The sequence below is a fragment of the Mirounga angustirostris genome, unplaced genomic scaffold, assembly GCF_029215605.1.
Source record: "Mirounga angustirostris isolate CCGP_5_RB_7025 unplaced genomic scaffold, mMirAng1.0.hap1 SCAF_14, whole genome shotgun sequence".
Taxonomy (NCBI): Eukaryota; Metazoa; Chordata; class Mammalia; order Carnivora; family Phocidae; genus Mirounga; species Mirounga angustirostris.
This window is the reverse complement of record NW_026991722.1, coordinates 51,765,632-51,781,205: the sequence shown is the minus strand read 5'-3', so window position 1 is coordinate 51,781,205 and position 15,574 is coordinate 51,765,632.

Genomic DNA, 15,574 nt, shown 5'->3' with positions numbered 1-15,574 from the left:
GATGGAAAAGGAGAGGAGAGGGAGATTATGGGTTAGGAAGAGAATCAATAAAATGTCGGCCAGAGGAAAAGTTGTCTCTTGGCTGAAGTATAACTGGTTTTGATGTCATTTATTTTCCTTTTGGCTCCATCTTCATCAGGGATCTAATGTTTCCCACATGTTCAGTTTTTTCTCTTGAGGAGGAAGGCAGTTCGTATAAATCACACAGACTCTAATGACATGTGTTACTACTTCTCCTAGGAGTCTTTACATTTTCAAAGAGGGTATGGGAAGCAGTATCCTTAGGATACTCTAATGATGAAATTTTAGATGTCTTAATTATTCAAGTAGGGTAATTATTTTGCAATAATAGTTGTTTGCAGGTGCTCCTCAATTCATTTCTATTCTGGCTATTTTGTGAGACCACCCTGAACCCCCTGCCTACTCCCCTCAAAAGGGAGATTTCTGAAAATCTTTCTCCTAGTTAGATATTTAGCTTTAGTTTGAACTCCAATCCAGTTGTTATAACCGTTAGGTTTTTCATAAAAAAAATTTTTTTTTAACTAGCAACATTTGGAATTCCATTACACAGTTGATGTAATCTTGAGTTTTCCCTTTCAATGCAATGGTAAAAACCAGGATTTCAAAAAAATGAATCAGAAATAATGTAACTGGAAAGGATATATCATTTTTTTGCCTACAAATTTCTTATATGGTTATAAAACCCAAGGGTACAAATTAAACAATGATAATTAATTAGAGTTTAGGGAAGACTGGATATCAATAAATACATAAAAATAAAGACTTTTACACTAACAGTAATTAGTTATAAAAATATATTAATAAAACGATTACCTTCATAACAAAAAATATGAATAACCTTAGCAAGAAATGTGTGAAAAGTATATGAAGAAAGTACATATAGTTGTATTTGATTGAAACTGAATTAGTAAGAATGAATATTATAAAGATATTAATTTTTCCTAATTTCATTTATAGATTTAATACATTTTCAATTAAATACACTAACATTTATTTTTTTGAGCAGGACACTATTTTTCTGAAGTTTATATGGAAGAATAAACTGGCAAGATATGGAAGGGAAACTTTTGTAAAAGTTATGTATAATTACCATAATTGCCATATAATAGAATATATTATTAAATAATAGTAACTAAAAAAATGTGTTTCTGATCCAGAAATAGACAGATCAATGGAAAAGGTTAAGCCAGAAACAGATTTTAATATATATCCAAACTTAATAGATGATAAGCAGGCATCATGAATATATAATTTATAAATATTCAATAACTAAAGTTGGTTAGAAAAGTTTATGAATTTAATTTAAATCTTATATTTTCTAAAGAAATTCAGATGTCCTGAAGAGTCAAACTATAAAAGTTAGAAGAATACATATAGAAAAAGCTGATATTTGTATATGCAAGAACTTTCTAGGCTTAAATCGATAGATGAAATCACACAGAAAATTTGATAGGTTTTACCAGAAAAGAAAACGCTTTAAGAAAAATTAAAACCCTACAATAAAAGACAAAAAACTAGATAAAACAATGGGCTTATGTATATATGTATATAGGGCAAAGAGCTATTATTTTCACTATATTAAAAAATAAATAGATATCAATAAGTAAAGCAACAACTCTATTAAAATAAATTGGCAAAGAAAAAGACCACTTAAGAAGTGCTGAAAGAGACTGGATGTGAAAATACAACTGGAGAGAAAATATTTATGCTTTCTAGTAGTCAGAGAAATGTGAAATGAAATAAGAATAAAAAGGTATTATATTCTTATTACAATTTAAAAAATGATAATAATTGGTGCTAGTATGAAGGCTTGTCACTGTCTCTGGGAGTCTGAATTAGAAGCTTATGCACCTTAGCCATATACAACAGGAGATTTAACAAAGAGGGCCTTTTAAGTGATAATATGGCTTAAGGAAATCCAGTATAAACAAAAAAACTTATGACACCAAAAGCACAAGCAACAGAAGCAAAAATAAACAAGCAGGACAACATTAAACTAAAAAGCTTCTACACAGTAAAGGAAACAATCAACAGAGTGAACAGGTAACCTAAGAATGGGAGAAAATACTTACAAACCATGTAGATGATAAGGGGTTAATATCCAAACAAATAAGTAACTCTTGCAGCAGAAGAAAGAAAACAACAGCAAATAACCCAATTAAAAAATGGGCAAAGTGCTTGAACAGACATTTCTTCAAAGAAGACATACAGTTGGCCAACATGTATGTGAAAAGATGCTCAACATCACTAGTCATCAGGGAAATGGAAATGAAAACCACAATGAGATATCACCTCCCACCTGTCAAGATGACTATTACCAAAAAAACAAAAGATAATAAATGTGACTGAGGATGTGAAGGAACTTGAATCATTGTACAGTGTTGGTGGGAAATTAAATTGGTAAAGCCACAATGGAAAACAGTATGGACAGTCCTGAAAAAATTAAAAGTAGAACTATTGTATGACCCAGCAATCCCACTTCTGGATAAATATAAAAGAATTGAAACCAGTTATTTTGAAGAGATACATGTACTCCCATGTTCAACATAGCATTATTCAGAATAGCCGAGAAAAAAATGTCTATTGATGGATGAATTAATAAAGAAAATGTGGTATTATACATACAATCCAGACTTAAAAAAGAAGGAAATCTTGCCATATGTAACAATAGGGATGAACTTGGAGAATATTATGCTGAGTGAATTATAAGCCAGCCACAGAAGGTCAAATACTACATGATTCCACTTGTATGAGGTATCTAGAATAGTCAAATTGATGGAAACAGAGAATAGAATAGTGGTTGCCAGGATTGAGGGGAGGAGGAAATGTGGAGTTGCTGTTCAATGGGTCATGCAAGATGAATAAGTTCTAGAGATCTGCTGTACAACATTGTGCCTGTAGTGAACAGTACCGTATTATGCACTTAAAAATTTGTTAGGAATAGACAGTACTCAGGTTGAGTGTTCTTATCAATACAAAAAGTTAAAACCCAAATATAGATTTAAAAACTGATGCATAAATGCTTTTCGAACTGCAGTTTATAGTGCTGAAAAACTGGAATCTACATAAATACCCCAAAATAGAAAAAACTATGGCATATCGATAAACAAAAATATTTGCATAGCATCTTAATAACGTGTTAAGGGATAGAAGTGGAATACATTTAAATGTGATAGTTTCACAACTATATAAAATGCATTTAAAATATAGAAGGAAATGCACTAGAATATTCATAACATTTGACTTTGGATTGTGAGATTATGGATATCATTTATTCTTCTGTTTATTTTGATGCATTTTCTAGATTTTCCCCAAGGGGCATTTGATATTGTAATTAGGAAAAATTAACTAAGAGTAATCATGACCCTCTTTCCATCCTTCCATGTAAATTTTAACTTATTTAGTTTCTCTGACTTTTTGGTAACATCCTTTCTTTTTCTCCTTTATAATAAAAGTTATTATTTATTTATTTATTTATTTATTTATTTATTTATTTATTTATAGATTTATTTATTTATTTTAGAGAGAGAATGCATGGTGGGGGAGGGGCAGAGGGAGGGAGAGAGAGAGAGAAAGAGAATCTCAAGCAGACTCTGTGTTGAGTGTGGAGCCTGAGGCTGGGCTCCATCCCAGGACCCTGAGATTACAACCTGAGTCAAAACCAAGAGTCTGATGCTGAACTTGCTGAGCCACCCAGGTGCTCCATAAAAGTGCTTTTTGTTCTTGAGACACCTGGGTGGTTCAGTGGTTGGGCATCCCACTCTTGATTTCAGCTGGAGTCGTGGATTGGGCCCTGCCGTGGGCTTCACACTCAGCGCAGAGTCTGCTTGTCTCTCTTGTTCTGCTCTGCCCCCTGCTCACATGTGCTCTCTCTCTCTCTCAAAAATAAATAAATACAATCTTAAAAAAATGTTTTTATTTTCTCATTTCTCATCAACTTCAATTTTCTTTCCCCTTTTTTTCTTAGTCATTTACCCACCTTTTTGCTATGCTTTGTAATTATGCATCTTTCCATCTTCTCTGTTATGTCCTATCTGGTCTTTTAAGAAACTTTTTTTTTTAAGATTTTATTTATTTATTTGACAGAGAGATAGAGAGCACAAGTAGGCAGAGGAGCAGGCAGAGGGAGAGGGAGAAGCAGGCTTTCCGCTGAGCAGGGAGCCCGATGTGGGACTCGATCCCAGGACCCCAGGATCATGACCTGAGCTGAAGGTAGATGCTTAACCGACTAAGCCACCCAGGTGTCCTTCTGTCTGATCCTTTATTTCCTTTCTTATATAAGGAATATCTCTTCTGCAAGATTCCCATTTTATTGCCTCAAAAATGACTTTGTCTCATTAGAAGACTTTTTCTGTATCTCATTTCTGTTAAAGGCTCTACATTGTACAGTGATACATGCTGCTGTGTAATTTTTTTCTTCTAGCAACTTAAATTTTTCATAGTAAGGTTTTTCTGTTTTCAGTTATAATTTGGTAAAAATATAATTTAATCTGTATATTATGAACACTGTCAAGTGTAATTCCTTCCTCAGATATCAAATTACAACATCAAGCTTATGGAGCGTGTTAAACATTAAATATTAAAAAATAAAGGGTCATGGTTATACATCTGTGTTTAGTAATCTTTTATAGACATATTTGAAGAGATGATTATATATAGTTTTTCTTTTAGACTTAAGCTCTTTCTCTCTTCCCCAGCCCACCCACATTTTCAATAAAATTTTCTTTGTTATTATTTTCCAACTAAAACTCATTCTTGGTGATCATACTTAGAAGGTCGAGGAAACAAAATGAGCTTTCAAATTATGCAACTTTCCCCCTTTGTGTTCCCTCTTTATATTTTGTTTCCATAAGGAAATATCAAGTGGACCTAAGTCATCTTTGGTCAGGCAGTCAGAGCTTTTGGGAAAGAAGATTCAGGTCTGTAGGTTCAGGTTTGAGTAGTGGCAAAGCCCACCCTGCAGCCTGGCTTGGGATGTGGATGCTGGTGCAAGCAACCTATGGAGCACAGGAGTGGAACCTTCTGAACATCCTTAACGTACTTCAGTACGTTTCAGCCCAAAGATGGAAATTCACTGTCATGGTCCTCCCTGAAGGTCTGGCAGGGCAGGTCCCTGGGACAGTGCAAGGCTAAGTGTTGGCAAAATTTGTTTTTTTTTCTGTATTCAGATTTGTTCATTGGAGGCTGGTGAAACAATAGGACATTTTGCAGCTTGGATTTATTGACACACAGGATATTCTCCTTAGAGGGATATAGAGATCAGGGAAAAAATATGAATTAAATTTATTTTGCTCCACATCTGCCAGTTTATAGCTGCTGCTGTAAGAAAAGGCTTTGATAGATAATAGCCAGGGAAAATTCCTATACCTTTGGGCTGTGCTTCCAGCTGGTCTCTTGGGAGAGCTGTTAATAAATCCTTAGATGGGGGTGGGGAGGAGAGGACACTTCCCTGTCATATCAAATATTAATTTAAAAGTTGATCAAGGCTGTTCTGTAGCAAACCTGCTTCTCAGTCTCCTGAAATGTATGCTCTTGCTGCTGATTTTTTTTTTTTTAATAGTCACTGGGAACTACAACATACTGGCAGAATTCATTTTGTTTATACTCAGCAGGGCTTCTGGGCTTTTAAAGACCCCAGTCCTTCCTTCTGTCCTATATACCTTCTCGTATACAAATCGCCACAAAATTAAATTTAAAAAAAATGAAAACACTAAAAATAATCTGTGACTGTGCAGTCTTAGTGGGGATATGAAAGCTGCCCCAGACTGGGGTTCTGGAGCTTTCTTCATTATCAGAACACTTCCTTAGGTAACTTGGACTGATTGTGAAATGTCTGTTTTCCTATGCCTTCTAGCCTCAAATACTCCCTGGTCCCATGGGAGAGATCAGCTGTGAAAGAAAGAAAATGGTTTTTGGCTTACTACCATCCATCTTCTTTTCTCTCTCATTTCTGTTTCTTTGTTCCCCTGCATGTCTCTCCTGTTACACACACACACACACAACACAGACACAGATACCATGTACACACGTATCATGCACCCATACACCCTTGTAGACATCACATATGCATGTATGCACAGATACCATGTACACACACACAGACGCTCTACAGACATCACATATAGACACACACACATACACATGAGTAAACCTTAGATTTAGATTTTTGATATCTATTAATGGCTTTTACTGATAATTTCTATGTTGTAGTACTAATCTAGTACCATTACTTGGCAATATTTGATATCATCAGAAAACCCTTATAGATATGGATCACACTATTTTCTCTAGAACTCCCTGGTTCTATACGACTTAACGAAAACTGCCATTCTTTATTAGGCTGTTGTAATTAATCAGGAGGCAGGACTGAAAGTGGAAAAATGGAAAACTTGAGTAAGGAAGCCTGACTATATGGAGACTCTATTTTGTTATGGCTAATGTCCAATAATCAGGGTTCTAGTGAATTTCCTACTTCTTTCTAGCTTAATTCAGTATAGAAAAAAATATGTTGAGCTTGGATCTTTACTGCAAAATGCAAGGTATGTGGAATATAAGATCATTTGTGACATTCAAACTGAGGATTAACTGATTATCACAGCATCAGTAAAGGAGGATCATTTCATTTTAACATTTTTATTGTTCTTGGTTAAGGAATGCTAAAAAGAACTTGAGAAATAAATGTATTGATTACAAGGTATAATAGGAGGTGGTTTTAAGAAAAACCCAACCTCTTCTAATTATGATAATTATAGATTACTAAGCTGCAAGGAAAAGGTATAATGTGCTAATGAGATAAGTATAGAAAGATCAGAGAAGAAAAACAATATGTGAAATCTAATATAAATTTTAGAAGAGTAAGAACTTACTTGGGACCATTGTGATTTATATAAATAAAAGCAAACACAATTTTACATCATCATTTCTTTTTAATTGAATGGTAGTGGAATGAAGAATTATTTCCAATTGGAATTAGGATTTTCCTAGATTTTATGAAAAGACTGCAAGTAATGCTTTAATATAAAATCCTCAAAGAAATGTGGTGAATTCTCTCTAAGAAAAAAAATGGGTATTTCAAATTCATTGAGTTTTTGCAGTTTCTGTATATACAGTTTTCTGAACTTAAAACATATTACATGAAGTTTTAAAATTCTCTTTCTAATATGCTGAAGTGTTGGGGTTTAATTTTTATTCTTGAATTATGCAAAGCTGTTGGCCTTGGTTGCCAATCCACAGAAATTTACATAAATTTGCTAAGTAGAATAATGATTGTTATTCAAATGATAATGTTGAGATTTTTCTATCTGTTCACAATATTTTCAGAGTGAAAGAAACATTCAACAATTGCAGGTTCAAAGTTCTAAATGTGATCTTCAGTGCAGTGGTTTCATTCAGCTTTAGTGTATAAAGTTTTCCATTTGCTAGGTTTAAGTAGGTTTGAAAAAAAATAAAAAGAGAATTTTAATTATGAAGTAAATTGAAAACAGGATTTTTTGTATTATTAATGCACAAAGCTCTTAAAATTCATACAGTGGCAAAAACCATGAAAAAAATGCCAAATATTCCATATTGAACAGATTTGTCTATATGAGAACAAATGAGGACATAATTCTTTGTTGTATTCTTTTATTTTTTTCAGTCGCTGACTCCATGTTTAAGAGTTTGGATTCCAATTGATTGTATACTAAATTGGGGGAAGTGTGTGTGTAAGAATGATGAAAACTTTTGCTATATGAAGTCCAAAGCAGCTCTCACAAAACTCAGAAAATATGTTCCCACATTTTGGGGCATTTTCTTTCAAATAAAATTGCAATAATAAAAGATAAAAACTTTTGAAAAGGCTTTCACTGATTGAAGAGAAGTTTGAGGATTGAGGAGGAGGGTAGTAGAATAGTGTGAATCGTATTTTGAATTGCGCACTATTACAAAGGGATACAAAGCAGCTAGCATGGGTGTAGCTCTTGGAGAAATTAGGAGAGCTGAATCCAAATCTTAAGTCCCTTGTTGAGCTTTTGGGGATATTTAAGAAGTAATCTAACCTTTCACTGTCTGAGTTGGGGATGATAATGCTGGTGGTGGAAAGAGGGTGGTTTAATTGTGACATTTACTGCTCCATTGATCACCAGAGTTTATTTGGAAGATGTGGCAGACTTGGCAGGTATTCACAGTTTTTTGTGTGTAGGTCCCTCAGAATAGTTTCACATGCAAAAAGAATACATTACATAATCTTTTCTCTGAGAGAGTGTGTCAGTTTGGGTTGGCTAGGTTATGCGCTGGTAGCAAACAACCTTAGGATTGCAGCATCCTAAAATGGCTCTAACACTGCTACTTGGGTGGAGAATGGTAAAGTTCAGTCAGAAGGAGTAATGGAATAAATTAATGGCAACAGAACTTAAAGCAGCAAAGTGGTAGTGGATATTGAGTGCACTTTTCTTCTGGTGCCATTGGGATGACATTTTGCTTCTTTCTCTCTGGTACTCACTAGTAGGGTAAAAGAAATAATCCCAAGTTTTATTGTCATTAACCCAAAGTATTTAGGGGGACAAGGGAAATATAATTGTGATGACTAGGGAGACTTGTTTATGACCATCGTATACTTTTCATTTTTGATCTTTAAATTCCCAAACAAGATATATTACATCAACTATTTTCTAGGAGCTGAGTATTCTCTTCCATGAAGTCAAAGAGCTTTCTCAATCATTTTGAGAAAGTCAGTTATAAATGATTTCCTCCAAAGGACCCAGTGAAAGCCAGATTTTAGTCCTACCTTTCTTTTCCTTTTATATTTCTATTGTACGAAATAACTCCCTTTGTGGTAATGTAAACTAAGCACAGACTACAGCTATCTCAGACTGTCGAGGGTGTGAAATGGCAAAAACTAAACTCTGTGCACTGAATAAAACAAAGCAGAAAGATGAATTTATTGCAGGGCTTTTGAGCTCCAAGCCAAGAAATTCAAGTCTGTGGGAGCAATGAGTTTTGAGTTGCTTACAATACTAAGGGATTTTTATGGAGTAAATCAAGACATTCTTTGGCTTTTTCAGCTGAAGCTTAGAGTCTTCTTCCCTATTTGGATCAGGGTAGCTAAGTTAGGGAAACAGGAAATCCAGAAATGGTGTGAACAGACTTGGTGTTTGGGTATTGGCTGGTGTCCTCTGCTGATTTCTGAGAACAGCTGTAAATTCCTATAACTTTGGTTAAGTTTTCTTTATGTGCCTGCATTGACCATTTCCATTTTGTCACTGACATAAGTGAGTCCATTTTGGTTTGATTCTACAAAAGTAACTAGGATCTTTATCAGAACATATTATGCATATAGCCCCAAATTAGTTTATAACACACATAATAAGAATATATTGACCTATCTGGGTTTTCTTGCATTAAAAAAAACACATTGCTAATTTCCCAGTAAATGCCTCTTTCCCTATGCATTTGAAATGGATGGTATTCACCTGGCTCTAAGGTTTGGGATGGGAGAATTTGAATATGCTGGAAAACTGTTTGTGTCCCATGTTTTCTACTTAAGTGACATCTCTGTGTAGGTGTCTTTTCTGAACTGCAGCAATTTCTCCTTTGCATTTAGAAGAGAAATAAATGTGAATCATAAAAAAAGTTCTTGGCTGCCTAGCACATACTAGGCAATTTAGTTGGGATCAGGAATGTGCATTCTCTAGCTGCTAGGAAATAGCATTTCTGTGCATTTGGCAAGGAGAAGGGATGCAAAGACATATTTAAGTCAAATTAACTTGATTCTGACTGCTTTCAATAAAAGGTGAAACACATACATTGATAATTTTAATAGCTATTCTTAGTTTAAGTTATTTTAAATCATCTATTAAACTCAACAACTTGTATTTAACTGCATTTCAGTATATAAAAAACTTTAAAAATGGGCAGCCTATTATAGTAAAGAAAATGACATCATTTTAATAATTAAATTTACCAATCAATCATTTTAGTTCTTACAGAAGGAAAAAAAGAGTGAAACTATATATGTAAAAGCCACCATCCTACCTGGAATAACTACTAAAGTACATATCTGGTTGATAATAGTCTTCAATAAATATTTTTTTAGATTTTAATTCCAGTACAGTTAATATACAGTGTTATTTTAGTTTCAAGTGTACAATATAGTGATTCAGCAGTTCCATACATCATCTGGTGCACATCGTGATAAGTACTCTTAATCCCTTTCACCTATTTCCCCCATCCCCCCACCCACCTCCGCTCTGGTAACCATCAGTTTGTTCTCTATAGTAAAGAGATTTTGGTGTGTCTTTTTTCTTTGTTTTGTTTCTTAAATTCCTGGTATGAGTGAAATCATATGGTATTTGTCTTTCTCTGACTGACTTATTTTACTTAGCATCATACTCTCCAGATGCATCCATGTTGTCGCAAATGGCAAGATTTCATTCTCTTTTATGGCTGAGTAATACTCCCATTGTGTGTATGTATATATACACCACATCTTTTTTATCCATTCATCTATGGATGGACACTTGGGCTGTTTGCATAGTTTGGCTATTATAAATGATGCTGTGATAAACATAGGGGTGCATACATATTTGCAAATCAGTGTTTTTATATTCTTTGATATATACTGGGTAGATACTCAGTAGTGGAATTACTGGATCATATGGGAGTTCTATTTTTAATTTTTTGAGGAATATCATACTGTTTTCCAAGGTTGGCTGTACTAGTTTACATTCCCACTAACAGTGCAAGAGGGTTTCTTTTTCTCCACATTCTTGCCAATACTTGTTTCTTGTGTTTTTTATTTTAGTCATTCTGACAGGTATGAGGTGATATCACATTGTAGTTTTTAAAAAAAGATTTGTTTATTTAGAGAGAGAGTGAGAGAACACAAGTGGGAGAAGCAGAGGGAGAAGGAGAGAGAAACTCAGGCAGACTCTGTGCTAAGCATGGAGCCCAACAAGGGGCCCAATCTCATGACCCTGGGATCACGACGTTAGCTGAAACCAAGAGTTGGATGCCTAACCCAACTTTGCCACCCAGGTGCCCCTCACATTGTAGTTTTGATTTGCATTTCCCTGATGATAAGTGATGATGAGTGTCTTTTCATGTGTCTGTTGGCCATCTGTATGTCTTCTTTGGAGAAATGTCTGTTCATTTCTTCTGCCTATTTTTAATTGGATTACTTGGTTTTTGGGTGTTGGTTTGTATAAATTCTTTATATATTTTGGATACTAACCCTTTATTGGATATGTTCATTTACAAGTATCTTCCCCATTCAGTAGGTTGTCTTTTAGCTTTGTTAATTGTTTCCTTTGCTGTGCATCAGCTTTTCATTTTGATATGGTCCCAATAGTTCATTTTTGCTTTTGTTTCCTTTGCCTCAGGAGGCAGATCTAGAAAAACGTTGGTATGGTTGATGTCAGAGAAATTACTGCCTATGCTCTCTTCTGTGATTTTTATGGTTTCAGCTTTCACATTTAGGTCCTTAATCCATTTTGAATTTATTTTTGTGTATGGTGTAAGAAAATGGTCCAGTTTCATTCTTTTGTGTGTAGTTGTCCAGTTTTCCCAGCACCATTTGTTGAAGAGACTGTGTTTCATTGCATATTCTTGCTTCCTTTGCCACCCTATAATTGTGGGTTTATTTGTGGACTCTATTCTGTTCTCTTGATCTCTGTGTCTGTTTTTGTGCCAGTAATATGGTGTTTTGATTACTACAGCTTTATAGTATATTCTGATATCTGGGATTATGATACTCCAGCTTTGTTTTTCTTTTTCAGGATTGCTCTGGCTACTTGGGTCTTTTGTGGTTCCATACAAATTTTAAGATTCTTTGTTCTAGTTCTGTGAAAATGCTGTTGGTATTTTGATAGGAATTGCATTAAATCTGTAGATTGTTTTGGGTAGTATGGACATTTTAATGATATTTGTTTTTCCAGTCCATGAGCATGGAATATCTTTCCCTTTGTTTGTGTCATCTTCAGTTTCTCTCATCAGTGTTTTATAGTTTTCAGAGTATGGAAGTTTTTTACCTCCTTAGTTAGTTTATTCCCAGGTATTTTTTTTATTTCTGGTGTAATTTTAAATGGGATTGTTTTCTTAATTTCTCTTTCTTCTACTTCATTATTAGTGTATAGAAATTTCTGTATAGGTCTTCAATAAATATTGAATGTTATTTTGTGATAATATTAAACAAATTTATAGAAATGATTTTCCTTCTTTATTGATGGTAGATTTTTTGAGTAGGCAAAGATTTTTTTTAATATAGCTATTGAGGTATACTTTCTAAAGTGCCCATTGTGCCCATTCGCAATCAATCTCCAAAGCAGGAAATCACTGCTTCCATTCCCCCAACCCAGGAAACCACTGATGTGCTTTTGGTCTCTCTTGAGTTTTGTTTTTTTTTTTAATGAAATTATTAAATTTATGATATAAATGGTATAAAACAACATGTAGTCTTTAGGTCTGGTTTCTTTTACAAAGCATAATATTTTCAGTGTTCATCTGTATTGAAGCATAGTGTCAGTAGTTTGCTACTTTTTATTGCTGAATACTATTCCATTTTATTTATTCATGCAGTGGTTAATAGACATTTGGTTTGTTTACAGTTTTTGGCTATTATGAATAATTATGCTATGAATATTCATGTAAAAGTCTTTGGACAAATGTTTTTATTTCTTTTGGGTGGATATCTAGGAGTGGAATTGTTGGGTTATTTGTCACACTTATGCTTAACACATTTTTAAGAAACTACCAACCTGTTTTCTAAAAGAAGCTGTGTCATATCGCATTCTTACTAGTGAGATTTGAGGGTTCCCTTTTCTCCACATCCTTGCCAACACTTATTATTTCTTGTCTTTTTGATAATAGTCATTCTAACAAGTGTGAAGTGATAGCTCATTGCAGTTCTGGTCTGCATTTCCCTGATGATTAGTGATTAGTGATGTTGAGCATCTTTTCATGTACCAATTGGCCATTTGTATGTCTTCATTGGGAAAATGTGTATTCAGACCCTCTACCCATTTTTTTTAAATTGGAATTTTTTTTTTCTATTAAGTTGTATGAGGTCTTTATATATTTTGGTTATTAACCTCTGATTAGATATATGATTTGCAAATATTTTTTCCCATTCAGTAGGCTGCCTTTTCATTTTCGTAATGGTTTCCTTTGCTGTAAAGAAGCTCTTTACTTTGATGTAGTTCTAGTTTTTTATTTTTGCTTTTGTAGCCTTTACTTTTTGTGTCAAATCCAAAAACTCATTGCCAAGATCATTGTCAAGGAGCTTACTTCCTATTTTTTTTCTAAGAGTTTTATGATTTCCAGTCTTACATTCAAGTCTTTAATTATTTTGAGTTGATTTTTGTGTGTGTGTGGTTTAATTTGCTAGTTCAGTTTCACTCTTTTGCATGTGGATATAGTTTTTCCAACACCATTTATTTATTTATTTATTTATTTATTTATTTATTTATTTATTTTTTAAAGATTTTATTTATCTATTTGACAGAGAAAGACACAGCGAGAGAGGGAACACAAACGGGGAGTGGGAGAGGGAGAAGCAGACTCCCTGCCGAGCGGGGAGCCCGATGTGGGACTCGATCCCAGGACTCCAGGATCATGACCTGAGCCGAAGGCAGTCGCTTAACCAACTGAGCCACCCAGGCGCCCCTCCAACACCATTTATTAAAGAGACTGTTCTTTCCACATTTATATTCTTGGCTCCTTTGTTGTAAATTAATTGATCACATATGTGCCAGTACTATACTGTTTTGATTACTATAGCTTTGTAATATCGTTTGCAACCAGGAAACATGATGCCTCTAATGTTGTTCTTTCTTTAGATGGGTTTGGCTATGTGGTATCTTTTGTGCTTCCATACAAATTTTAGGATTATTTGTTCTATTTCTGTGAAAAATACCACTGGAATTTTGATAAAGCATGTATTGAATCTGTAGACTGCTTTGGGTAAGATGGGCATTTTATCAATATTAATTCTTATGATCCATGAACATGGGATATCATTCCATTTACTTATGTCATCTTCAATTTTTTTCATCAATGTCTTAAGGTTTTCAGTTACAGGTCTTTCATGTTTTTGGTTAAATTTATTCCTAAATAGTTTTATTGCTTCTTGGTCTTTTGGCTAAGATCAAGTGTATTCCTAAATAGTTTATTCTTTTTGATGCAATTGTAAATGGGATTAAATTTTTTTTTGATATTTTGTTAGTAGTCTATAGAAATGCAACTGGTTTTTGCATACTGATTTTATATCCTGCTATTTCACTCAATTTATTTATTAGTTCTAACAGTTTTTTGGTGGAGTCTTTAGGGTTTTCTATATATAATGTCGCCTGCAAATAGGGACTGTTTTACTTCTTTCATTCTGATTTGGATGCCTAATCTCTTTTTCTTGCTTTATTACTCTCACCTTTGTTGTGTTGAGGTACATTCCTATACCCACTTTGTTGAGAGTTTTTTCATGTTGAAATTTGTGAAGTGTTTTTTCTGCATCTACTGAGATGATCTTTTTATCTTTCATTTTATATCCTATTGATTGACTTGTGGATGTTGAACTACCGTTGCATCCCTGGAATAAATTTCACTTTATCATTGTGTATGATTTTTAAAAATGTATGTTAATTTGTTTTGCTAATATTTTGTTGTGGATTTTTTTAATCTATATTTATCAGAAATATTAGCCTGTAGGGGCACCTAGGTGGCTCAGTCGGTTGAGTGTCTGCCTTTGGCTCAGGTGGTGATCCCGGGGTCCTGGAATCAAGCCCCACATTGGGCTTCCTGCTTGGTGGGGAGCCTGCTTCTCCCTCTCCCTCTGTTACTCCCCTGCTTGCTCTCTCTCTCTCTTCCAAATAAAAAGTAATAAATAAATAAAAAGAAATTAAAAAAAAGAAATATTAACCTGTAATTTTCTTTTCTTGTAATGTGCTTGTCTAGGTTTGGTATTAGGATAATTTTGGCCCCATAAAATGAATTTAGGAGCATTCCACCCTCTTCTATTTGTGTTAAATAAACAATTTTTAGGACTTTATTATACATTATCAGTTGATTTTTAGCTGTATATATTCAAATTTTTAAAATATTGGCTTTAGAGTTTATAATATGCATTTTTATTTATTACAGTAACCTTTGGTATACAATGACTTAGTCTATTAAAATATTTCCTCCAAACATTTCTAACCAATAAAGGTTAGACTAATCTGACTGTCGACTAATCTGATTGTGGCTTGGGGAGCATATTCAAAGTTTATCTAGTTCTTCAGTCTCCTTTGGCTTTTAATTTCTGCCCATATTTCTTGGGTCTTTCCCAAGCTGCCTTTTTATATCTCCCCAGCTGCCTTTTTATGGTTTTCTTATTTGAGGTTCCCTCAGTTAAATCTCTGATTCACTGCTTGTTCAAACTAGGACTGCAACCTCAGGCTAGCAAAGTTGTAGGTTTCCCTAGCTTGTTTTCCTTCAGCTTTGCCATGTATAGTTGATAAAATTACAGATTTTCTTCCTATCCCTCACGTAGATGCTACATCCTCTCTGGCAGTGAAGCCGTGCTTTTTGAAGCCAGTCCCACAGT